This window comes from Hypanus sabinus, chromosome 16 (assembly GCF_030144855.1).
Source record: "Hypanus sabinus isolate sHypSab1 chromosome 16, sHypSab1.hap1, whole genome shotgun sequence".
Classification (NCBI taxonomy): domain Eukaryota; kingdom Metazoa; phylum Chordata; class Chondrichthyes; order Myliobatiformes; family Dasyatidae; genus Hypanus; species Hypanus sabinus.
The window spans coordinates 20,589,180-20,616,120 of record NC_082721.1 but is presented as its reverse complement, the minus strand read 5'-3'; positions in this window follow the sequence as shown (position 1 = coordinate 20,616,120).

Below are 26,941 nucleotides of genomic sequence, written 5' to 3'. Positions count from 1 at the left end.
CCCCCCATTTTTCTCTAATATTTCTACCATTTACTTTAAATTCATGCCCTCCTGTGTTTGACTGCTTTGTAAAGGGTAGTGGGTCATTTGTATTTACCTAGACCCTTCATGATTTTCTACACCTCAGTTAATTACCTCATCAGCATCCTCTGTTTCAAATAACACCAAAGAAAGCCTTTCCAATCTTTCCTCCAGCCCAATAACAACCTCATACATCTTCAAAGCAAACTCTCCGCAGCAACCATATCTTCCCCTGAATATGGTGACCAGAGTGTTCACAGGATTCAAGTGAAGGTTTAACAAATGTTGCACACAATTCTAGCATAGTCTATTTGCCCTTGTATTCTAGTAGGCAGCCATCAATCCCAGGGGAACATGAGTTTGTGCCTCTGGTGGACTGTGTCCTCTCCAGGGTGCAAGCCTGGGTGGGAAGATTTGAAGAAGCGGCTGTTGCCCATGCAGCGGACTCCCCCTCTCCACATCACTGATATAGTCCAAGGGAAGGGCAAGTGCCAACAGAGCTTGACACCAGTGTCGTCACAGTGGTTGCCAGAGAGAAGTTGTAAGCAACATCAAACTGCCTTAAGAACCCCGGCCGTGGATTTCTTCCTCGTGGTTTACTCCCGAAGCCTTTTCCATGGGTGGGTATGGCCGCAAGGCAGCAGAGGTTTAAAATCAGAGTTTTCCTTCTCCCAAGCGGGCTGCCATCCAAGGCTGACAAGCCCCACCTGCCCGAAGCAACTGGTTTTGAGGCGCCAGTGGTCTGCCTTTGCCCCTTCTCTTGTCAGTAGAAGCAGTTTCACCGGGCCTAGTAGCTAATCCATACGTGAAGGCCAAGAGTTTGACTTGGTTGTCAGAGGCTGCTGGAGACTCAAGCCATTTGGAGCACTTTATAGGTAGTGGGAGATTATTACCCCAGCTATGACAACCTTAGGAACCCCTTGTACTCTATGTCTTAGCAAATAAAGCGAGTGTCTTGTGTAACCCTTCGAGCAATGTCTGGACTCTGTCAAGAGAGGCTGGGGGATATCAACAAGGATACTAGTAACTCCTGTTTTCAATGAGCAATAAATGATGACCTGTTGTACATCCTGTAATTAGCAGAATATCAGAAGAATTTGAGAAAGGATGTGAGAAAACTATAGAGGGTTCAAAGGAGGTTCACGAAAATGTCTCCAAGATTGAATGGCTTGTCATATGGAGAGCATTTAATGGCTCTGGGCCTGTAGTCTCTAGAAATCAGAAGAATGATGGGAGACCTCATTGAAACCTATCGAATGGTGAAAGACCTTGACAGAGTGAATGTGGAGAGGATGTTTCCTCTGGTGGGACAATCTAAGACCAAAGAACACAGCCTCAGAATAGACAAACGTCCTTTTAGAATGGAGATGATGAGGAATTTCTTTAGCCGGAGGGTGGCGAATCTTTGGAATTCTTTGGCATAGGCAGCCATGGAGGCCAAGTCTTTGTGTATATTTAAAGCAGAGGTTGATGGATTCTTGATTGATCAGGCATGAAGGGATATGGAGGGGAAGGCAGGAGATTGGGACTGAGAGAAAATTTGGATCAGCCATGATGGAATTGTGGAGCAGAATCGATGGGCTAAATGGCCTAATTCTGATATCTTTTGGTCTTATGGTTTTATGGTCTAATTTCTCCAGGAAACACAGCATTATGTATTGTAAAGAAAAAAAAAGTCAAAAAATAAATTATTAGGAAATACATTTATTTATTACCTAGACAATTTTTCTTCCTGTCTTTCCCTGCCCAACCCATCTTCCACCCACTGCATCTCTCAACCCAAACCCTTGTACGGGGTTATGTTGGATTTCAACTTGCATACAGCATCAATTAATGACTCTATCAGGCCACTTTAATGCAATGGAACAAGGAGAAATGCTGTGCCTAGAAATGACCACAACGCAGCACAGTGTAAAGCAAATCTTTTTGTTTCTCATAGGCAAAGTACATATACTGAATTTCCTTCAGTTATTTTACTTTGCAATTACAATGAGATTAAATTTTAAATTTCTGTAAATGATACACTTGAAGTGAACTTCCATTTTTGTCAGTGTCTGGGTTAGTAAGTTACAGTGAGTGAAAAAGATTGCTTGTATTGGTACCTTTTTCATTCTGGAAAAAAGGCATACGTGTATTTATGTAATGCCCTTCACTTCTCTAGCAAGAAATCAAAAAGCTCTTGCAAGTGATGAAATATTTTTGAAGGAAGTTTCTGTTGTAATGCTGGAAAATGGGCAGGCAATTTGTATAAATTAATTCCAGCAAACAGCAATCTGAAAATGATAAACATGATAGTAAACAGCCGATGTTTTGGGCCGGGACGCTTCTTCAGGATCTGATAATGATCGTGAGACAATCTGACCATTTTGTATTGTTAATTGAGGGATAAGTATTGACATGAATACTCATCCAGTTCCCTGCTCTTCTTCATAAAACAATAGGAAATTTTGTTTCTCCATGACAGCACAAATGGGGCACAAGACCTGATGAAGGGTCTCAGTTCAGAATATCAGCTCTTCTTCCCTTCTGTAGATACTGCCTGACCTGCTGAGTTCCTCCAGCATTTTGTGTGTTAGCCAGGTTTAACAAGGCTGCCTCTCTAACTGTGCAGTATTACCTCCGTATGGCTCTGGAGTGTCAGCCTAGAGATCTGTGTTCAAATGCTTGGAATATGATTTGGTCATTTTTACAAGATTGAGATTAATATTTGCGACAATACCTTGGCCATCACAAAATGCTGGATGAACTAAGCAGATCAAACAGCATCGACGGAGAGAAATAGAGACAATATTTCGGGTTTCAGCCCAAAACATTGACTCTTCATTCTCTATACATACTTCCTAAACTCCCAAGTTTTTATGTTACTCTGGATTTCCAGAAGCTGTATATTCTCTTGAGTTTATAATACCTTAAACATTTTTTCCCTTTTTAATTGATTGTCATACTGAGGCAGTGTGAAGAATTTGAGATTATCTCCAATAATTTTTAAACTGACGTCCGGCAGATTTTTTGCCCTTTTTTTGAATCAACCTTCTAGGAAGCTTCTTTTCAACATCCATTATATGTTAGTTTGATTCCTTCTTGAATTGCCTTGGGGGCACTCTTGCCTTTTGTGGTAAATGTTCCAGATTGACTGGTTCAATAAATTACTTCAAGCCATATTTATAGAAACACTTACAGTTGAATTGGTTCAGACCTGCTGGAGATTCTGCTCCCAAGCGAATGGCAATTGTAACCAGTCTGCCTCACTACTTGTTTTTTTGATTGAATAAGCAAACTAATTCACACCAATAAAATATCACTTTGAAGTTTCAGCTGTTTGAGTTATAATTCTTCTTGTGGATTAGATGATTCTGGTTGTGATTTTCTTTTAGTTCCATGGCCTACAACAGTTACTGATGTTTAGAAACATCAAGGGCACCAGTGGGATGTTTTCGATTAATATTCATGAAATCGCATCTCACACAAGACTAATTGTAAATGAGCAGTTGGGAATTTGCATAAACTATTTGATGAACTTTGATGTTTTTTTCATTAGCATCCGGCCACAACATTCACACTATTTTGTAGACTTTTCAATAACCGATCATTAACCATGTTGTAACTCACCCTCCCCTTTTGTTTGGATCATTTGGCAAAGCGCCAAGCTTCGTGATGCCGACCCCGATGTTGGGTGGAGGAAATACTTGCAACTAGATGGATTTTTTCACAAGTTCGGGAAGTCCAATAACACTCACAAGGCAATGAATTATTTTTTGTTTAATGTCACTTACAATGTTATGTAATCTCAATCTCTTAAAAAGAATTACTGATGAAAAAAATTGTCAGTGGAAGTTAAATCTCACAGTACAATGAGAAACGGTGCTGGTAAATTAATATAATGCTTTTCAATTTCAACTTTAACATACAGAATCAGAATAGGTTTATTATCAGTGACGTGCTGTGAAATGACATATGTCGGTAGCACTAAATGCACTAAGTTGTCATGTTATCGTGTTGAAACGGAGAACAATATTGAGCTTATTATGTAGCCACGTTGTATAATCCAAGCAATTTGAGGAACTGATGCAGGCCTCTCAGCCCATCATGGCTGTGTTGACCAATTCATGAGTAATTTAGGTTACTTCCACTTCCAAGCACCTGTTCTATTGTCTTGTGTTGCATATCACACATGTTGAACCTTTGAAGTTCATTGGCAACAGCAGCAGAAGACCATGAACATCCATGCATGGCCTAATAAAGTGGCCACTGAGTGTGGTTCTGATGAAAGGTCATGTCCCTGAAATGCTAACTCAGTTTTCTGTCTCTGCTGATGCTGGCTGAGCTAGTCAGTATTTGCAGAACTCCCTGCATTCATTTATAACATTTCCAAAGCACTTTGAAGCAAATGAAGGCAGGTTGGTGCAGCGTCCCATCCAATCTGAGCACAGCAAGCTCTCACAAACAGCTAAGTGTTTTGAAAAAAAAAGCAGCTAATTGGTTTTAAAATGCTCATTGTAAGCTAAATATGGTTGGGAATATAAAAAGAATTCCCCTTCATTTCTTCAAAAGAATGGCATTGGACCTTTTATATCTGAAAGATTTTCATATACTAGCAGATATGTTGTTAGTACAGGCAAGTGGGGATGACTTGAAAGATCAAGCCCTGGTTTTATTGAGTGGGTGAATGGATGGGAGAGGTTGGATTCCTGTGCATGCTTCCACCTGAGAGGGTAGATGTGGTCTGAGTTTAATGACTGCTCCTGTAGTGCTCTCAACACTGCTGAACAGTTCAGTAATACTTGATATATTGATGTTTGGGTTTGAGAATCTGAAGAGTGACTTCACCTCACACACTTCTACCTTAGAGACACTCCTGTTTAGGCCAGTTAAAGAAGAACATTATTGAGAAAAGGAAATTACATGTCAAAATCATAATTCATCCAGCAGATGAAATTTCCATTGTAGAGGTGAAGAGCTGAGCTGAATGTTAACATAATGGATAGGTGATGGTAAAATCTCATACATTATAGGAGTGAGAGAAGATCTGTGGGAGGAAATCAATATAAAAACAAAGAATAGAATATGCTTATTTTCATTAATGATAGACTATCTGGCCATAAATTAGAATTTTTTAACATTGACAGATATCTATGTAACTGTTTTTTGCAGTTGTAGACGTCTCGGGTATTTCTCGTCTATCTTTGAATGTCCTAAATTGATGCCTTGAGTCAATACAGAGGACAGTTACAGTCAATCACACTAGTATGTCTAATATGATGCATTATTTTTAATAAAAGAAGAAAATGCATTGGTGCAAAGAGGAACAGATTTAACATTTCAGGTTTTTGTCAGAACTGGGAAAGAGAGATAAAAATTCAAGGCAATTCTAATGTCAGAGAAGGTGACAAGAGGAATGGATTGATCAAAGGAAATATCTGAGATAGGACAGATCTTTTACCCTGAAGGGCATTTGTAAACCAGATGTGCTTCCATCTCATTCTGATGGTTTCATATTTACTGTTGCTGAGCCTAATGAAACAATTCCAAAAGTATTAACTTCAGATCCACGGAGATCTGTTCTGTTCTTGGGGCCTTGGTTCTTTGTGAATTTTATAAGTGACTTGGATGAGGAAGTGGAGGGCTGGGTTAGTAAATTTGCAGATGACATGAAGGTTGGTGGTATTGTGGGCAGAGTTAAAGGTTGACAAATGTTACAAAAGGACATTGATAGTATGCAATGCAGTGCTGAGAATTGTCAGATGGAGTTCAATTTGGAAATGTGTGACGGGTTTCACTTTGGAAGGTCAAATTTGAAAGGCAGAATACAGGGTTAATGGCGGGATTATCAGCAGTCTGAAGGAGCAAGGGAATCTTGGGGTCTATGTCCATAGATACTTCAAAGTTGCAACACAGGCTGACAGGTTGTTAAGAAGGTGAATGGTGTGTTGACTTTCATTAGTTGGGGATTGGGTTCAAGAGCTATGAGTTACTGCTGCAGTTTTAAAAACAGTGACTAGACCACACGTGAACTATTGTGTTCAGTTCAGGTCGCCTCATTATAGGAAGGATGTGGAAGCTTTAGAGTGGGTGCAAAGGAGATTTACCAGGATTAGAGAACATGCCTTAAGAGGATACATTCAGTGAACTAGGACTTTTGTTGAGAGAAGGATGATAACTTGATAGAGGTGTACAAGATTATAAAAAGCACAGATCTAGCGGACAGCCAGAAACTTACTCACAGGACTGAAATGGCTAATACAAGGGGCCATAACTTAAAGGTGTTCAGAGGAAATGCCAGAGTTAGGACTTTTTACATAGAGTGGTAGGTACATGGAACAAGCTGACAGAAGCTGATACATTAGGCACATAGATGAAAGAAAAATGGAGGCCTAAATGGGAGGAAAGGTTTAGATTGATCTTAGAGTCAGTTAAAGGGTCGGCATAACACCATGTGCTGTATTGTTCTATGCAAGTGAAACTTTGAGTTCACGTCAACAATGTACATATCCAGTCCAGCAACATTCTTGCCACATTGCTGTTCTAAAATACGGAGCTGAGACATGTTATCACAGTAACAGCAAGAGGGTAAGGTGAAAGGAAGTGCAGCTAATGGTGTGGAATCGCTCCATACGTGAAAGCTCTTTTCATTAGATTGCAGACAGAAAATGCATTTGATATCATACTGTGCTGCCTTCCTCGGAGAGGTTTGATAGACAACTGGACAAGTATTTCAGAATATGGGCACTCCACTGCAGATTGTGTGTTATTGTACGTACATGTGACTTTGTGTGTGTGCTAAAATGTCATGGCTCACAACAAAATTTCAATCACAGAGTACTTTTAAACATCAGGCAATTGAAAAATTATTTTATTTTCCCTCAAATTTGCTAATGACTATTTTGGTACGGCTTTGCAAAATTCTTGATACTTAAGACATTAGTGCATAAGACTCAGCAGCAGAATTTGGACACTCGGCCCATCAGGTAGCACTGCCATTCAATCATGGCTGATTTATTGTCCTTCTCAGCTCCATTTTCCTGCCTTTAATGCCCTTACTAAACAAGAACTTATCAATCCCTGTTTAAATATACCTAGCCATCGGTGGTAATAAATTCCACAGATCCACCACCCTTTGACTAAACAAATTCCTCCTCAACATCCCTGTTCTAATGGCAAGTCCTTCTATTCTGAGGCTGTGCCCTCTGTTCCTAGACTCCCGCACAATAGGAAACATCCTCTTCATGTCTCAGGGACGAATTTTGTTGGTCGTTCCTGGAAAACAAGGTTTTCATGGTGTATTGCTGGAGTGGGGCTCCTGCTTGTGAAGACTCATAAGGCCCTTATGTGTTTCAAAAGTCTCACTTGTCCTTCACTGTATTAACTGCCACCTTCCCACATTGCCTGGATCTTACATTCCCCATAGATCCCCTGAATCATTAACTGATTAATGTTTATTCATACATATTAGACCTGAATTTGAAACTATTGGAGAAGTTTATTTCAATCAAAATTATCTTTCACCACAAAAATGCATTTCCAAAGCTAGAAGATTTAAGTTGTATCTTGTGTAAAATTCAGCGGTTTTGACAATTTTCTAAGTCTTGTGATTTTTGGCACAGATTTGAATGCCCGAAGAGAAATCTTTGGGACCAACCTTTGGGATCTTGCTCAAGACCACGAGCTTATCCATAAATTGGACCATGGAGGGCAGAAAATAGAGACCACCCTTCAGTTAGAGAATTGAGTCACATTGCTGTAGTAATAGACTGTAACATTGCTGTCCATTGGAGGGCAATGTACTATCACAAGAGGGAAAGACAATAAATGATTTCTTAATCTTGATCTTGATGAACATACACAGATGACACTAAAGACAACCAATGCCCCACTAAGAGCTATAAACAAAAATATGCTAAAACATGGTCTTATTCTAGGTCATTAATATACTTGTAATATTTTATTTAGGTTGCACTTGGAGTATTGTCTACAATTCTTGTTGCCCATTCACAGGAAAGGTACAAGAGGAGTTTACAAGGATGCTGCCAGGATTAGAGAACATAAGGAGAGGCTGAACAAACTTGGGCTGTTTTCTTTGGCACACTGGACACTGAAAGCAGAACTGCTAGAGGTTTATAAAATTATAAGAAGGGTGGGGAGTCAGAATCTTTTTCCCAAGATAGAAATGTCAAGTACGAGAGGACATGCATTAATGGTGAAAAGGGGAAAGTTTAAGCGAGATATGTTGGTCTGACTTTTTTTATACAGAGATTGACAGGTGCCTGGAATAGGCTGCCTGCCAGGGAACAATGGTGACAACAGATATGATAATGGTTTTAAGAGGCTGTTAGGTAGACACATAAATATGCAGGAAATGGAAGGATATGGGCCATGGACAGGCAGAAGAGATTTAATTAAGTTTTGTATCATGTTATGTGCAGGCATTGTGGGCCAAAGGCTCTATTCTTGTTCAAGCTCAAGTTTATTGTCATCTGAGTGTTCATATATACAACCAAACGAAACAATGTTCCTACAGACCACAATGACCCACAGAATGCAGATCACACAGAGCACAGAAAAAACAAAATATTACCACAAGTAAGTTAATAAAACTTATAAAGTTTTAAAATAAAGCTGTGCTGTACTGTTCTATGTATGTAGAATAACAGCGTGACACACAAGCACAGCATACACATGTCCACTCACAGTATCCGCACAACCAGTTTGAAGCATGCCCTGACTTTGCATTGGAAAAGGCACTCAGCATACATGTAAGTATAAATATAAAGTCATCTGCTCAATATAGCTGACATAATTTAAGTATGAGTCTTTCCTGTCTATTGATTAATCTATAATGTGGCTCTGATAGCTCAGGCAGGGGCTAATCAATCAATGAGACTAATATCATCTGCACAAAAGAAGAATCCCAGTAAACAGCAAAGCATTTATAATAGGTTTGTTAAATGTAGGTTCCGAGATGCATGCTACCTGAATTGACTATTGCATTCATCACCGCACAATGGAAAAAAAAATCATTTAACTTTTTTTTTAACTACAGCACAGCACATGGAACTGGTGCCTAGGGAGCTTTCTTTCCATTCATCCGCTAGTGTGTTGAAAAGTGCAGTTTAGAAATTTGACTATTGACTCCCTGTTCCCCTCAAATGTCCTTGAACTCCACATCACCTTCCATCCTGCGTCTCTGATCCTCCAGCGGCTGACTGGGCCTCTGACCACTGCTATCATGTTCCTCTCTTTGACCCACAGATCTAGTTTTGTTCTAGGTGGCATACCTTTCTTTGGATGCTTCACATCTCATCGAGGAAAACATAATGTTTAGGACTCCAACAATTTCAGGTAACCAACCACTCCTGTTTGGGAAACTACTGGCCAATTCAGATGTAAAATCATTTGCCAGTAGCTTTAAGCTGGATTTTATATTTCCAACTTCCTCTTTTATTTCAGATTTCCAACAAATACAATGTCCTCACAGCTCTGGAAATATTTTGTTTCATTTTTTTTCTCAATTGCCCTCACCTACGTCCTCCCCTCTCCCATGTGAATCGGCAATGTTTGATAAGAATTCAGAAATCTGTCTCAAATGGCAAAAATAGCACTTGTTTCACCTGAACTATTCCAAACTCTGGCAATCATAGACTCCCCTCCCCCCCCCCCCCCCCCCGCCTGTGCAATAAAGTTATTAATGTTTCTGTCTTAGTTTTTGCCAGTTATACCAGAAAACCTACTTACAGCAAAGATGTGTACTGCAGATTCCACAGTGCTTTTTTAAAATATGTTTTTGAATGCAGTGGCCATGAAGAGCAGTCCTGTCCTAAAGTGAAGTATTTTTGAAGCTTAGCCACCATTGTAACATACAGTAAACTCCAAAAACAGCAGGTTTAATGAGTAATAATCTGTACTTTTTTGATGTTGAATAAGGGACATATATTTACCTGAATACTGGGAATACTGGGGAATCTAGAAAATGATACAAGGCCCAATGTTCATGAGCCCAGGCCAAGGACTGAAGGTTGGAGACCCAAAGACTTAATGGTCTGTTCCAGTAGGGCACCTGAGAGCTTCCCTCAGATTTGCATAAATTCTCCTACCAAGCCTTAATCTATTCATTCTGAGAATCAAACTATACATGAATCAATAGGATCAGTCTATATGTTTGATGGCTCTGGGCCTGTACTCGCTGGAGTTTAGAAGAATGAGCGGGGATTTCATTGAAACCTATCAAATCTTGAAAGGCCTAAGTAGAGTGGACATAGAGATGTTGTTTCCTCTAGGGAGTCTAGAACTAGAGGGCACAGACTCAGAATAGAAGGATGTCCCTTCTGAACAGAGATGAGGAGGAATTTCTTTAGCTAGAGGTGGTGAATCGGTGGAATTTATTGCCGAAGGCAGCTGTGTAGGCCAAGTCTTTGGGCATATTTTAAATGGGGGTTAATAGGTTCTTGATTAACAAAGGTGTCAAAGTTTATGGGGAGAAGGCAGGAAAGTGGGATTGAAAGAAATAAAAACTCAGCAATGATGGAAAGGTGGAGCAGACTCAATGGGTCAAGTGGCCTAATTCTTTATCTTGAGAAGGTGGTAGTAGGCTAGTTGGCTTTCAGCTAGAACAGGGGTTCCCAAGCTGGGGTCCACAGATCCATTGGTTAATGGTAGGGGTCCATGGCATAAAAAGGTTAGGAGCCCCAATTGAGAGGATATCATGCATAGAAAGACTGCATTTTATAGCACTTTTCATATTCCTTTCAGAACATCTTGAAGCTTTTTCCAACCAATGAACTCCCTTTGAATGTTGGCAAGAGAACAGTGAATTCACACATAGCAAGGTCTCACTAGTTCCAATGTGCTAACTCACAGATAATTTGATTTTTTTGAAAAGCTGATGGGGCAGTAGCATGCTGGGGATAATTTTCTTGCTTTGGAACAAGTGTAATGGAATCTTGTATACTCCCAAAAAGCAAGCGTTGGGTTAAGTATCTCATCCAATAGACAATGCCTTTTAACAGGGCTGCACTCCCTCAGTTCTGCGCTGGAAGTCAGCCTGGAAGTTTGTGCTCTGTTTTCTGCCATGGGATTTGACTTACATGCCTTATTGCCTTATGAGATTATTAAATGTGTCAGAAAAAAAAGGGCACAATGAAAAAGCCTTACCAATGATGATGAGGATAAAACTGACCCGGATAGGTTTGGACATCCTTTCACATTTACCAGATTTAAAAAAGCTGGAATTCTGTAGCTGACAGCATCACCCAAATATGCAGCTTTATACGAAAACCCACCTGTGCAATGTCAGAGTTGTAGAAAGGATGCCAGCTCTGCTGTTGTCTCCCACACCCTGACTCCTAGAGAAAGCACCTGTTAAAAATCGTGATAAAATTCTGGAGGTATGCCTATTAATCTTTGGGAATCTGGGACATTTTTAGGAGGTGAGATTATATTCCATGATGTTACGAGCCTTGTGATCAAATAGAAAATTATCTTTTTTTTTTAATGGATTCATTCACGGTTGCCTGGCCCAGCAATTATGAATCATCCCCAACTGACCCCAAACTAAATTACTTGCTAATTATTAGCAGTTGACACAACAGTGGATCTTGGTCAAATTTCCTCCCCTTTAAGATACTAGTGAAGGTTGGATTTTTTGACATTCATGGTTACCATTATTAATGTTGTAATGTCCTGATTTACCTAATTCCTTGGATTTAAATTCTCCAGGTGCCAAGGTGAGATCTGAATGCATGCCTCTCTGAATACTTGAGCTCTGAATATTGGTCCAGCAACTCATTGCTGTGCTACAGGACTCCGCAATCTCTATATTTATATTTACCTGTAAATGAATAAAAACCAGGAATCTGTTACAAGGAATGCAGAAACTCTTTTGAAACCTAATGCCAGTATATTTCTTACAGGTATCATAATCATGCTCTCTCTGAATGGAGAGGGAGAAATAAGGCAAAAGAAACATCAAAACAAACACTTTGACTTTAATTACGTAATTTTATATGATTTTAATGAATCATGATTTAAGTAGTATATTTGGGTGCCTCACCCTCATTAATTTGCATTGCTCTTTTTCTGGCTAGCTGACATTGGCTCCATAAAATGGATAGGTTAAAAGTAGCAAATTCACCTGTCTTCACATGCTGAGAATCCTGGCCGTTAATCTTCAGAGCTTCAGTCAGCAAACAACAAAATAGTTTGATAAGATACGAAGGGAAAAAAAAAAAGAGGCAATGTTGTAGATGTTGGAAATGATTAATAAAAACAGAAAAGGTTGGAAATAATTGGCAGGCTAGACTGCATCTGCTGAGAACTTCTAACACTTTCTGCGTTGTTTGATCATTTTGCAAGAAATGTTCTTTGCCTAGTTCTTGGAACTAACAAAGATTAGTTCTTTAGGAGGTTCATAAGTCAGTTTAATACCTGGACAATCTAGTCAGATATTTATCGATGTCACTCAAAGTAGGCTTGGGATGGGGTTATCATTGTTCTAGTAAGAACTTGCACTTTGATGTGTTGTGAGAACTAATCTTTAACTGGAACTCTTCTGGCTCAGTCTTAAAAGATAAGGTTACAAACCAAAAGGTGTGGTTCCAAGTTCTAACATTAGACATCCAATCTCAGAGTGATATAATGGGCTAGATTATGGGTTTCACCGTCAAATTTCTGAATGGTCCATGAGCCCATGAATAAGAACCTGTTATTCATTTTTTCCTTTATTTATTTAGTTTAAAAATTTATGCATATGTATTGCACTACTGTTGCAAAACAAGTTTCTTGGCATATGCTGTAGGGCAGTGACAATAAACTTGATTCTGACTTTTATCCACAGCATGGAAGGAAGAGGTTTGCCTAAGGACAGACAGTCGTAGTTCTTACCTCTGGCACTCTTTGCGTTCTTGAGTGGTTACTGATAGCTTTAAGCTGAAGGCTCCAGTAGGTTCTGTGTACCCTCTTCTTGTAGCATCATGAATCTTAGGAATGCTGTACGTCAGAGAGCTCTGGAGGCAGAGTCTTTGCTGAAGCCCGAGGTAGATTGTTGAATGATAGGAGGAGAATGGGTGGTGAAGGGGATCCTGCAGAAGATCGGAGTAGGCCAAGATCAGTTCTCATTGAAAGGTAGAGCAGCTCGAGGCTGCATGGTCTTCTGCTACTCCTATTTCTTATGTGCAGTGGTCAGCACACGGAGTGGCCAATACTCCTGCTAGTTGTTTAACTTTGACAGTCCAGGGAGAAAACTCTCTCCAAAGGTTTATTAATACAGCATTGAAGAATCAGTATTTAGGTTTTGAGATATTATTAACTGGTCCCAGTTAAAGGCAAATCTGGGATTTTTTTCATTTCCAAGCACAACATGCTGGAGGATCTCAGCAGGTCAGGCACTTATGGAGGGGAATAAACAGTTGGTTTTTCAGGCCGAGATTCTTCACCAGGAAAGATCCAGTCTTTATGAAGGATCTTGGCCTGAAATGTCGACTGTTCTCTAGTCTTGATGAAGGATCTCAGCCTTAAATATTGACTGTTTATTCCCCTCCAGAGATGTTGCCTGACTTACTGATTTCCTCCAGTATTTACGTGTGTTGTTCAAGATTTCTAGCATCTGCAGAATATGTATTTGATGTTTGAGATTTGAACTTGTGCTCTAGATGCTTGAACCTAATATTCACTGAGGGCTAAAATTAGAGTAGTAGTATTTTGTCTACATTTGTCAAGTTTTCAGACGTTGACATGAAGTTTTGAATTTATTATATCCAGGGGACGAAGCTAAGCAAACTTCTTCATCATCTTTTCATAATTTGCCACTGGGGTAGAAAGACTTTCATTTATATAGCTGTTCATATTCCATTCAGGGCTTTCCGTTAGTCTCGTGAGACCATGGATTTGAGCCTTGGAAGGTTTCCAGGGCGCAGGCCTGGGCAGGGTTGTATGGGAGACCGGCAGTTGTCCAAGCTGCAAGCCTTCCCCTTTCCACGCCACCGATGTTGTCCAAGGGAAGGGCACTAGGACCCATGCAGCTTGGCACCGGTGACGTCGCAGAGCAATGTGTTGTTAAGTGCCTTTCTCAAGGACACAACACGCCTCCTCAGCTGAGGCTCGAAGCAGTGACCTTCAGTGACTGATGCCTTATCCACTAGGCCACGCGCCAACACAGGGCTTTCCAAAACCAATGAAATATCATTGGTGTGCAATCACAGTCATGGAATCATAGAGTCATAGAAAAAGCCTTTTGCCCATCTAACCCATGCCAAACCATTAACGCCTAGTCCCACTGGACCTGCATCCAGACCATAGCCCTCCATAGCCTTCCCATCCATGTACATGCCCTGCATTTGCCACTTGAACTGGCAGCTTATTCCACACTCTCACCAATCTCTCAGTGAGGATGTTCTCCCTCACGTTCTCCTTAAACATTTCAGCTTTCACTCTTAACCTATGACCTCTAGTTGTGATCTCACCCAACTTCAGTGGAAAAGTCTGCTTGCATTTACCCTATCTATGCCCCTCATAATTTGGTATCTCTCCATTAAGTCTCCCCTCAATTTTCTATGTTCTAGGGAATGAAGTCCTAAACTTTTCAACAATTCCCGATTGCTCATATCCTCAAGTCCTGACAACATGCTTCAACATTTTTTCTGCACTCTTTTAATCTTGCATGCATTGAAAGCGAGAGAGTGTAGGTTCAAGGGGATATGATGGGTAAGTTTTTTGCTCAGAGAGTCGTGGATGCTTGGAACGCAGTGCCTGGTATGATGGTAGAGGCAAATACATTAGAGGGTTTTAAGAGATGTTTGGACAGGCACATGGAAGTAAGGAAGATGGAGGGATATGGGCATGGTGTAGATCAGAGGGATTAGTGTTTGGTGGTTTTTGATTTGGTTTTTAACTGGCCTGTTCCGGTGTTGTACTGTTCTATGTTCTTATTGACAACTTTACTGTACGTAGGTGACCAACACTGACCAATACTGTATTCCAAATTAGGCCTCACCAACATATTATACAATTTCAACATAATATCACAACCCTTGTAGTCAAATACATTGATTTATGATGGCCAATGTGCCCTATGACACCACTTTCAAGGAATTATGGATGTGTATTCCCGGAACTCTCTGTTCTACCACACTCCTCAGTGCCCTACTGGTCACCATGTAAGACCTCCTCTGGTTGATCCTCCCACTTATCTGCATTAAAATCTATCTTCCATTTTTTAGCCCATTTTTCATCTGGTCCAGATCCCTCTGCAAGCTTTGATAGTCTTCCTCGTTGTCCACTACACCCCCAATTTTGGTGTTATCCACAAATTTGCTGATCTAGTTTACCACATTGTCATCCAGATCGTTGATATAATTGGCAAAATATAATGGACACAGCACTGATCCCTATGGCACACCACCAATCACACTTCGTAAGTGTACTCTTACGAAGTACACTTTTTCCAGAAAACAACCTGTCCCAACCCGCACTTGCCAGAGCCATTCTGATACCATCAAATTGGGCCTTTCTCCAATTTAGGATCTTAACCGTTAATCACACATAATCCATTTTGGACAGAACTGGCTCCTCCATTCAGCATGTGGCTATGACACAAAAATTTGTTTTAGTAGTAAATACTTTGACTTTGTTTTTGGTTTCCTCACCCAGATATCCCACAGTCTATATGAAATTACTGGACTCTGATTTTACTTGCCAATTTAAAATACGTTATGAAATATCATGTGCACATCAAATCCCTGTTTACCTCTTCAGCTTCGGTTAAGTCCTCTCAGGAATCTAAACTCAATGGCCATTTGATTAGGTACACCTATACATAATCTAAATATCTAATCAGCCAATCAGGTGGCAGCAACTCAATGCCTAAGAGCATGCAGACATGATGGATAGATTCATAGTTGGTCAGGGCATGAAGAGATCCGGGAAGAAGGCAGGAGATTGGGGCTGAGAGGAAAAATTGATCAGCCATGATGAAATGGCGGAGCAGACTTGATGGGCCAAATGACCTAATTCTGCTCCTATATCTTAGGGTCGTATTGTCTTAAAGGTCAGAGGAGAATGGCTAGACTGGTTCATGCTGACAGGAAGATGTCAGTAATTCAAATAACCACATATTACTACATTGGAGTGCAGGAGAGCATCCCAGAATGCACAACAGATTGAACATTAAAGTGGATCGGCAACAGCAACAGAGGATGAACGTACTCCAAGTGGCAACTTTATTAAGTGCAGAGGTACCTAATGAAGTGGTCACTGAGTGTATGTGCTGTGGAGAAGGTGCAGTGATTACGCAGCTGAATTAGTTTGGGAGGGGGAGTGAAAGTTTTCAGTTTTGAGGATGGATTGCATACACCTTTATTGCCTTATGTGTAGCAGGGTAGATCTGAGAAGAGATTATAGTGTTCAAAGTACTCTATGGATAGATAATAAAAAAACAATAGCCTAGAAATTAATTCCCTGCAAGTGTCACTAACCATGTTATATCTTTTTGAGTTCTACCCTTTGGAAATTCAGTCATTTGAAGACCACAGAATGGATTTCAGAGACAGTGTACTGCGTGTTGATGCTGCTCTGTAGCATATTTAACATTGCTGACTCAGGATGAATTTCGAGACAATTATTTCCTCTCATGGGAGAATCAGGAAAGAACAAATCTAATCTTAAAATTAGGCCTAAGTCATTCAGGAATTAAATTATGAATCTTCTTTTTTCTCCCTCATGACAGCCTACTCGGAATGTGGAGTTCTTCTTGCTAAAAGGCTATTATCTGGTGGGACATTCAAAGCTTACAAGACTAAGATCATGAGATTTTTCATTTTGATAGAGGTATGAAGGAATGGGAACAAAAGTAGGAAAATGACACTGAGGATTGGATCCCTCAGATCAAGCTGAATTGCAGAGTGGGTTGCAGGGGGATGACTAGAATCCTCCTTCCTAATGTCTCTTTGGTGCATATAACAGAGAAAACAGTGTTAGCAAAATACCACAGACGCAGGGTCACCACAGTTCCAGTGATGCATGACACCAATACTTTTTCATCCCAAACTGGTGCTTTACATACTGTAATTCACAGACAGAAATAGGACAAACTGGCACTAATAATGCAATACTTCTTACTGAAGAACAGCAAAAAATAAAATACGCAATTCTTAAAATGTCATGAGTACTTATGGTTCAATACAATCTAATTTGAAAGTGAAAAATTAATTTCTGATTACCTTGCAACATTTCATCTTGCTGTGTAGCCACCTCCTGAAATCACCTCTTCTATGCCAATTCAAAGATTACTTAATTAATCATTTAATAGTAAACTCATGGCATTTACCAGTGTAGATACATACTTCACAAAATTAAGGTTTCTCAAACTGAATACAGAAGACACAGTACTCTCTACAAATCTACTTTCAGACTCAAAAGGTCCTTTTTGAGAATTTTCTTTGGTGAAGACAGCTTTTGCTTTACATTTTTTTCAGGAGCTATTATGAACAAGTTTCACACATTCATTGCTGGATTATGGAATGCGTTCATCAACCGTGTTTGTTTACTTTCCATTTTAGCTGTCATAGAAGTGTGAAAGTGACATTTTGAAATTACCCCTGTTAATGCAAAGTTATCCATTGCACACTCTCCTGATGCAGAGAATTGTCCACTCTGGCCATTTTGTTTTATCTACTCTACCAGAAGTAAATACTCTCCCTTCCTCCTCTCCATCCTTCCTTCCTCCCTTTCATTCTTTACTCCATCCTCACTCTCTCTTCTTCCTTTTCTATCTCCTTGTTTTGTTTCTTTGTTTCTACTTTATTTTCTCTTTCATTTTTCTTTGTCCTTATTTTTTTCAATTATTCCCATTCTCCTTTTGTTTTTACAACTCTTAGTTATTTTCTCTGATTACTTATTACTCATTTTCTTTTTAGCTCCCTTTGTTATTTGTGTTTTATTTATCCCTCTTTCCATTTCACCTCCCTACCCTCTTTCCCTTCATTCTTTCTTCCCAATCCTCCACTGCTGACCCTCTTACATTTTATCAGTCCCCTCACATAAATACTCAGAAGTATTCTGGTGCAGGAGTCTGGGTCAGTCACAATACCCCCCATAATCACTGTAGGAAAACACTGTAGCTGGGAGCATAATGAATTTTCAAATATTTGGATAGTGATCAAACATTGAATGGCACGATCCTTTCATGTTAGCAAACAAGGTGATCTGAAAGACATTCCCTTGGAAAGCCCCAAATACACAGATTCTGTTAATTTAGTCTTCTCTGTCTTGCACATTAGTACGAACCCAGGACCTAATTTTAAAATATCAAATGTCCACCAAACAATGTTTGCTGTTAAATTAAATGTCATAGATTCATTTCAAATGGTTGGTTTGTAACCTTCTCAGTACTGGGTGTTATGAGGCAGTTTTCCAAATCTGCATGAGTTGAATCATTTCCCCTCACAGTTATTAAGCTGTGAAACATAACTGTGGACCTTCCCTTGTGGTAAAAGGTCAGACACAACAGGTCAGGTTTCAAGGGAAAAGATTTGCCACGTGCATGTCTGTTCCTCACAAAAGTGAACAAAACTAGTTGCTTCTGACTGCAGATTCAAAATTCAATAAAAGTAGGGTCAAAGAGGTAGATTTTAAGTGCTATAAAAACAGAAAATACTGGAAACGAGCAGCAAATCAAGTGGTGTTTATGAAAAGAGAACGAGAGTCAACATTTTAGGTGAATGACTTTTCAGAACAGGACAAATGGAAACTTGCATATTGTTGGGGAAAGGGCAGGTAGAACATAGGAAATATCTGCTGGAGTGTTGCTATGATGATGCGTTGTTTATTGACCCAAAACAATCAGAAAAAGCAAACAAGCAAAAACTGTGAAAAGTAGGTTAGAGCTGTTCAGAAGACTTAAAATCAATTGGCAGATGCGGAAAATGTCCGTCAGAACAGACAGCAACTGTAGAGAGAGAAGTAAGCTAGTATTACAGCTGGGTAAACGTAAGTCTTTGACTTGATACAATAAACTCAATTGCTCTTTCAACAGATGCTGCCTAACCTGCTGAGTTCCCAGCATCTTATATTTTTGTTTTAGATTGTCAGCATCTGCATTTTTTTGATTTTAGGGTTTTGTGAGATACTGACTGTAATATAATTCCAGGACGTTCGTGCCCAAGGCAAGTAAGTAAACTGTAGAATTTTTTTTATCTTCTTAAGTCAAAGGTCAGCATCAAGAATAACTGAAACTCTGATTAATTTATTGGGGATCTCTATGAATTGTTGACAGTGATACAAAAAGAGATTCAAACATGCATTTCTATAGCACCTTTCATAATCTCAGTACAAAGTTTGCTGCGATTCTTGAGTCAGAGAAATAAAGCGATGCTGTAGACTGTAACACTGAAACAACGAGCTGTTGGTCTCATCTCTTGCTATGGAGGGAGTGATACCTCTCTCTTTCTCGTTAGTGAGAGAGAGAGAGCCTAAGACATCCCCCCCCCCCCACACTTTTTAAATCTATTATTCAGCTTTTTTATCTCCAGTCCTGCCAAAGGGTTTTGTCCGAAAATGTCAACTGCACTCTTTTCTGTAGATGCTGCCTGGCCTGCTGAGCTCCTCCAGCATTTTGTGTGTGTTGCTCATAATATTACAGAAAGTCACCTATGATTGGCATGGCTGATGCCCCTGCCCCTTTTCAAAACAGTACTGAAAAAGAAGATATCTAACATGTGCTTGCTATCTTTTATGAGCTATGTGTGCTTCGTACTGTGTTTGACTGATGGTACTGTGTTTTGCATCTTGGCACAGGAGTAATGCTGTCTTTTTTGGCTCTACGGGTGAATGACAATTAAACTTGTATTGAATTAATTTATTCAGTACCACTACTATCCAAAAACATCTTTCAGGGGTATTTAAAAATGCATTTATAATCAAGTCACCTAAAGGGACATTGTAGCCAAGACATTGATCAAAGGGTAACTTTTGGTTGTTGCCCTAAATAAGGAAAGGGTTACTGAAGCAGAGATGCTTGGGTTGAATGAGATTACAGAACTAGGGAGTGCGAAACTGAATACAGGAATGAATACTTTTAAGATGGGATGATGACCAGAAGCAAGGTCAGCCAAGGATAGTTCAAAAAAACCTGTTGCTGCTAACTGGCCTTAACTATCTCCTGCACAATATGAGTGGGACCTGTGATTTGCAAGGAACTGACACAGTCTGGTTCCATCTTGGAAGTAGCTTTGCCATTAATCGGAAGGAGATGCTCCTGGTGTTTGCTTCCATTTAGGTGTGTTGCCATGGAGATTATGTTACAGGACTGGAATCCTGAGGCCTGGACCATTGATTCAGAGACAGAAGTTTGAATCCCCTGTGGTGCTTGGTAATTTCAATTCAAGCAATTAAATAAATCTGAAATAAAAATGTTAATGTCAGTGGTAGCGACTGCGAAACCATAGGACTGTCATAAAAACCCAGCTAGCTCACTTCTATCCTTTGGAGAAGGAAACCTGCCATCCTTATCTGGTCTGGCCTACATGTGACCCCAGACCTGCTGATGTTGTTGACTGTTAAGTGCCTCTCAGTTCAGGGCCAATTAGGGATGGACAATAAACACTGCCCTTACCAGTGACACCCATATCCCCTGAGCAAATAAATAAAAAATAATTTGTGCAGGACGAAGGCGAGTGGGTTAAAGAAAATCTGGTAAGTAAAATGGGGAACAATATGCTCAAGATATGCTGACAGCAACTTGTGAGAATTAGGGACTAAATAAAATTCTTTCTGAAGTGCCACTCATTACATTTTTTTATAGGCCCACCATGACATTATACTGCAGCCAGTAATGGGTCTCCTGCGATGGCTGGAACATTCTAGAAGGCGCTTTAGGAACATATCATTCTTTTCAGTGAAACCTAACGAGGTCGACAAGGGGAACATAAATAAGGCAGTGAGCGCTTGGACGGGGTTGAATGACCCACATGCTCACCGCAACAAGCAAGACGCCAGCATAGCGAAAGCTACTGGGCTAAAGCCATAACTCTGAATTCATTAATATCACAGGACTATTAAATTTCTCTGTTATTCGGAACATCTGAACAATATTGAGCAAGCTTTGCTCAGTCAGCACTACTCCCGGCCAATTAGAATATTCTCCTTATGAATATCATAAAGAATATTACGCCAGGGCTGCAAGAGCAATGCGACCTGAATAGTTTTATCGGCTTCTCTTGTTGTGAGGAAACGAAAGTTGAAGAGATGATAATGCAGTGCAGGCATCTCTGTACCTCTGAGGGGACGATTACCTTCACAGGAACCTCTTTGTAAGGAAGCAATGCACTAGGGACACTCAATAAGTGTCATTAACCTGTGCCCAAGCCCTTTGGATTTAGATAAAATAATCCTGATCTCTCTAGTTGGTGTATGCCACATCAGCCAATCGATGACTAATTTCACAGCGGGACTCCCAGCAAGGTTTATTTTTGTGCATTCCTAATCCTGAATAACCAAAGAATAAGGCAGTTGTTTTTAGTGCATGAGAACAGGCCCTTCAGTCCATTACATCTTTACTAGTCCACTGGACTTATCATACATTTTATTCCCACATTCCCATCAAATTCCACTCCCCTCCCTTTCCCACATTTTCACCATTATTTAATGTTTCCCTAGTATTAAAATAAATGGCAGTGTGGATACCAAAGGAGCTGTAAGCCTCTGCTAGCCTGGAGGTCACAGTTGGGCAAGATGTAGCACCTGCTTAGCCCCATGATTAAGGTCTTGTAAAGGTGGATGGCCGTATGAACAATCGGTGCATATCACAAATCCTGGTTATGTGACCACTGATATCAGGCAGGCAATCTCTGGAGAGTATTGATAATGGCTGGGGTCACCCATCTTGTAAAGACACTGCACAGGAAGGCAATGACAAACCACTTCCGTAGAAAAAAATTGCCAAGAACAATCATGGTCATGGAAAGGTCATGATCGCCCATGTCATATGACAAGGCACATCACCAATGGATGAAGTACCAAAAAGGTAGACTCTTGAATTCACAACTCATTTCGTTATGATCTTGTACCTCACCGTTTACTTGCATTGCACTTTACCGTTAGCTGTTACATTTTATTCTGTATTATTGTTTGACTTTATTCTGCCTCAAAGCATTTTTTTAGCAATTTGATCTGTATGAAAAGTATGCAAGATATGTTTTTCACTGTATCCAGGTACCTGGGACTATAATATTACAATTCTGCCATTCGGGACAATTTACAGTGCTCAGTTAACCAATCAACCAACATATCTTTGAGAGGACGGACCAGCCAGAGGAAACCCATGTGGTCACAGGGAGAATGCAATGTGCAAGCTCCATACAGAGATCGTTGGAGATCAGGTTTGGACTTGGGTTGTCTAACAACGAGGAGCACGGGCATATGTTTCCAACTTGAGCCCTTATCTGACCAGAGATTTTCATTCCAGACATGCTCTTCCCAGGAGGTCAGAAAAGAACAATCCAAATAAGTAAATATGTGTCTAATTAGACATGCCGAAATTGCATGAGGGGTCAGTTTCAAAGGAAGGAGAATCTTTCAAATCAATAGGGTCCAGTTTGTGGACAATAGGCAATAAAAGGTGGAAATGATACAAATATTTGACAAGCTGGGCAGCATCTCAAGGAGAAAAAACTGAAAGAGGTGTGTGTGATTGTTTCCTAAGCAAAGAAAATATAAGGAGAGGACACAACAGAAACAAAAGCTGTGATTGGTTACTAGAAGGAGACATTATGTATAAAGGAGATTACAGCACATGGCAAAAAGAAGGATCAGGACATCTGAATAGTGACAACATCGGTCTCCTATTCTTGACAAAAGTTCTAGCATTCAGAGTTAAGTTTAAAAGTCTGGTTATAAACAATGATATCGATTTACTGAAAGGACTGTGACGGGAGGCCCAGGTGAGGATGGTAAGGACCTAAGAGCTGGAGTAATCAAGACTGGAATCGAGATACAGTTTTGAGATTGAGGCGAGAACAGGGTTCTTGACCAGATGCTAGGATGGACGAGACAAGAAAACAAATGACACAGAAATCCTGAACGCAATTGCAGGCTGAACCAAAGTAGGGCTGATGATTGAACCCTGAACCTGAGTTCAAACCTTGGCACCAAAATATGGCTACCAATTAGTGGAGCAGACCAGAATCTTTAAAGGGGCTGCGCCAACTATCCATACTCCGGAGAATCGGAGCGTCTAAACCCCGGAGGCTGGTGCAGGTGGGAGCGTAACGCTACAAGGATAATTCCTGCCCAACTTTCAGATTTTGTGGATTTGCTTCAAGAAACTAAGAAACGCAATCGGAAAGGATAAAACATCTGGGAATTACTCACAACGGAATGCAGGGGAGGGTTACCACCGCCAGGTTCAGCTCAGTATTCCTTTGCTCCCTCCTATTTCATTCTTCAGAATATTTCATTAGTGATGTTTTATCCCTTTTGAGAAACTTCTTTCAGCTTAATTAGTTCTTTGGGCAATTTTAATACTTATTTCTGGGAGAATTTTCATTTAGCCATAGAGATACACACTCTTGAGACCTTTTATATAATACTCATGTATACAAAGCAATTCCAGTGTTGATATAGGCAGCTGCAGTCCTGATATACAGTCTAATGAGAAACTACAATCCTGACGTACATAAATCACCTTCTGTTGTTTGCAGAGCAGGATCACGTCTGATGTATGCTGAGAAGATCGGTTGCTGAGGTATGCATATTCATTCCTGATATTTACAGAGAAGGATCACCCTTGATGTAAAGATTAGTTTTATTTGTCACACCTACTTCAAAATGTACAATGAAATGCACCATTTTCATCAAATGAAATCAGCTAGGATCATCCTGGTGGCAGCCCACAAGTGCTGGGGCGATTCTGGGGCCAACATATCATGCACACAACTTACTAACCTTAACCTGTATGTCTTCGGAATGTAAAAGGAAAGTAGAGCACCTGGGGGAGAAAGAAACGTGCAGTCATGGGGAGAACATAAAACTCCTTACAGCTAGCGGTGGAAATTGAACCCTGATTGGTGACCAGCAAAGAGATTGCAATACCCACTATGCTGCCATGATGCCTGTAGTATATCTATCGTTCTGATGTTACAGGACCCCTCTGTAGTTTTACAAATAATCCACCAGAGAAACTCAGAGTGCAGCAACTGGGAGGAAAGGAATGCAACCCCGCTTCCTGTGGTGAACTACATATACCTGTCTGGACACGCCCCCTGCTGACTGCTCCTGTGGCTCCTCCCACAGACCCCTGTATAAAGGCAATTGAGGTCTGAGCCCGGCCTCTCTGTCTCCAGGGTGTAGTATGGTGGTCAACCACTGCTTGTTCTTTCTTCCAGTCAATAAAAGCCGATATCTCGCCTTTACATCTCAGACAGAGTTATTGATGGTGCATCACTTCCCCGTACAGATGCTGCTCGAACCGCTAAACTCCTCCCATGGATTGTGTGTTGCTCCAAATACCAAAACCTGTCTCTGTCTGTGCTGTCATTATATTATGTTAGTATTTTTTCCTTTTTAAGAACACAAAAATTTCTTCTTTGAAATCATATAATCATGGAAAATTATAACACAGAAGAAAGCCATTCGGCCTACTGCGTCTGACCTGGTCTTAAAAGAACTCTCCAACCAAATCCCGCGTTGTGACACTGCCTGGGGCCCTGCACATCATGGCTCTATGGTCCTAATATTGTTTACAAACTTAAGGGATTCTGCAGATGCTGGAAATCCAGAGTAATGGACACAAAATACTGGATGAACTCAGCAGGTCAGGCAGCATCTGTGGAGTTGATGTTTGTGTCGAGTTCCTTCACCAGGGCAGGAAAGGAAGGAGGGAGAAGCCAGAATAAGGTGGTGTGTGGGAGGAGACAGAGTAAAAGCTGGCAGGCGGTAGGTGAAGTCAGTTGAGGGGGAAGGTTGGTGTGTGGACCAGGGGGGACGAAGTGAAAAGATGGGGGGTGACACCTGGAAATGGTAGACAGTAAAATGCAAAGAAGAACTATATTGTTTAAAAACATTGAGATTTCAGCCTCTACCATACTCTCTTGGTTTCCTCATGCAATCCTATTACCAATGGTTTTAAATCGATGTTCCTTTACTTTGATCGCTCTACTGGAGGAAATAGTCATACTAAAGCTCTCATAAACTCAATTAAATCTCCCCTTTTGTTCTATAAAAATACAGTCCTAATGGGTTCACTTCCCTCACAGATACAATTTTCCAGTCCTATCTCATTAATCTCCTGCTTGCTGACTCCCCTGGCAATCTCCCCTTTCCTGTAACACGGTAACCTGTAGGACTGTTATGAGCATGCCCATTATCCTAGGCGTGGCAATAAAGAAAACAGACAGTTTTTAATATTGTGCTCAGCAGTCAGTCTGCATAACTAATCACTGGTACAAAGTCTCAGCTGTGGCAGTTTGTAATCTTCCAGTCCTTATGTTTACAGAACTGCACTCCCAAAGTACACAGTAACATACTTGGGCTCAGGAAAGAGCCATCCGCCCGTTAAAGATCCTGATCTGTACAGATATACTAGGTTACCAGTAGAGTTGATGAAGGAAGGGTAATAGATGTTGTCTACATGGACTTTTGAAAGGTCTTTGACAAAAGTCCTGCCTGGGAGGTTAGTTCAGTCGCTTGGCATTCAAGATGTGGTAGTAAATCGCATTAAGCATTGGCATAGGGGGAGAAGCCAAAGAGACGGTTGCCTCACTGACTGGAGGCCTGTGGCTGCTGGAATGCCACAGGGATTGGTTCTGGGTCCATTGCTGTTTGCGATCTATATCAATGATTTGGATGATAATGTGGTGAATTGCATCAGTAAATTCGTGGGTGACACCAAGATTAGGCAGTGAGGAAGGCTATCAAAGCTTGCAGCAGCATCTGGTCCAACTAGAAAAATGATAAAAAAATGGCAGATGGAATTTAGTGCAGGCAAGTGTGAAGTGCTGCATTTTGGGAGGACACACCAGGGTAGGACGTACACAGTGAACAGTAGGGCTCCGGGGAGTGTGGGAGACCAAAGGAAAATGGTTTCATTATTTTCATTATTCCATTACTCCTTGAAAGTGTTGAACAGTTAGATAGGGTCATAAAGAAAGCTTTTTGGATATTAGCCTTTATAAATCAAAGTACTGAATTACAGGTATTATGTTGAAGTTGTGTAAGATGTTGGTAAGGCTTAACTTAGAATGTTGTAGACAGATCTGGTTTCCTAGAGGAAAGCTATCAATAAGATTTAAAGGGGAGAGAGGATATTGACAAGGATATTGCCAGCACTTGATGACCTCTGTTATTTGAAAGGTTGAATAGGTTAGGACTTCCCTACCGCGTACAGAAAGAGGGAAGATTTGACAGAACTACACAAAATAATGAGGAGTATAGAGAAGGATAATGCAAGCAGGCTTCTTCCACTGAGGTTGGGTGAGACTAGACCTAGAGGTCATAATTTAAGAGAGAAGGGTGAAATGTTTAAGGGGAATTGGGGGGGGGGGGGCTTCTTCACTTAGGTGGTGCAAGCGTGAAGCGAGCTACCAACAGAAGTGGTAGACACAGGTTTAATCACAACTTTTAGAACATAGAACATAGAATAGTACAGCACATTACAGGCCCTTCGGCCCACAATGTTGTGCTGACCCTCAAACCCTGCCTCCCATATAACTCCACACCTTAAGTTCCCTTTTAAGAGAAGTTTGAATAAATACATAGATGGGAAGGGTTTTGAGGGCCTTGATCCAGGTGATGGTCCATGGATTAGGCATAAATTCAGTTAAAAATGTACTAGATGAGCTGAAGGGCCTATTTCTGTGCTGTATTGCATGTATGTGCTGTAGAACATCATAATGTTCTGACTTCTGCTGTAAGCACTGTCATTGCTGATTTATACAGCAAG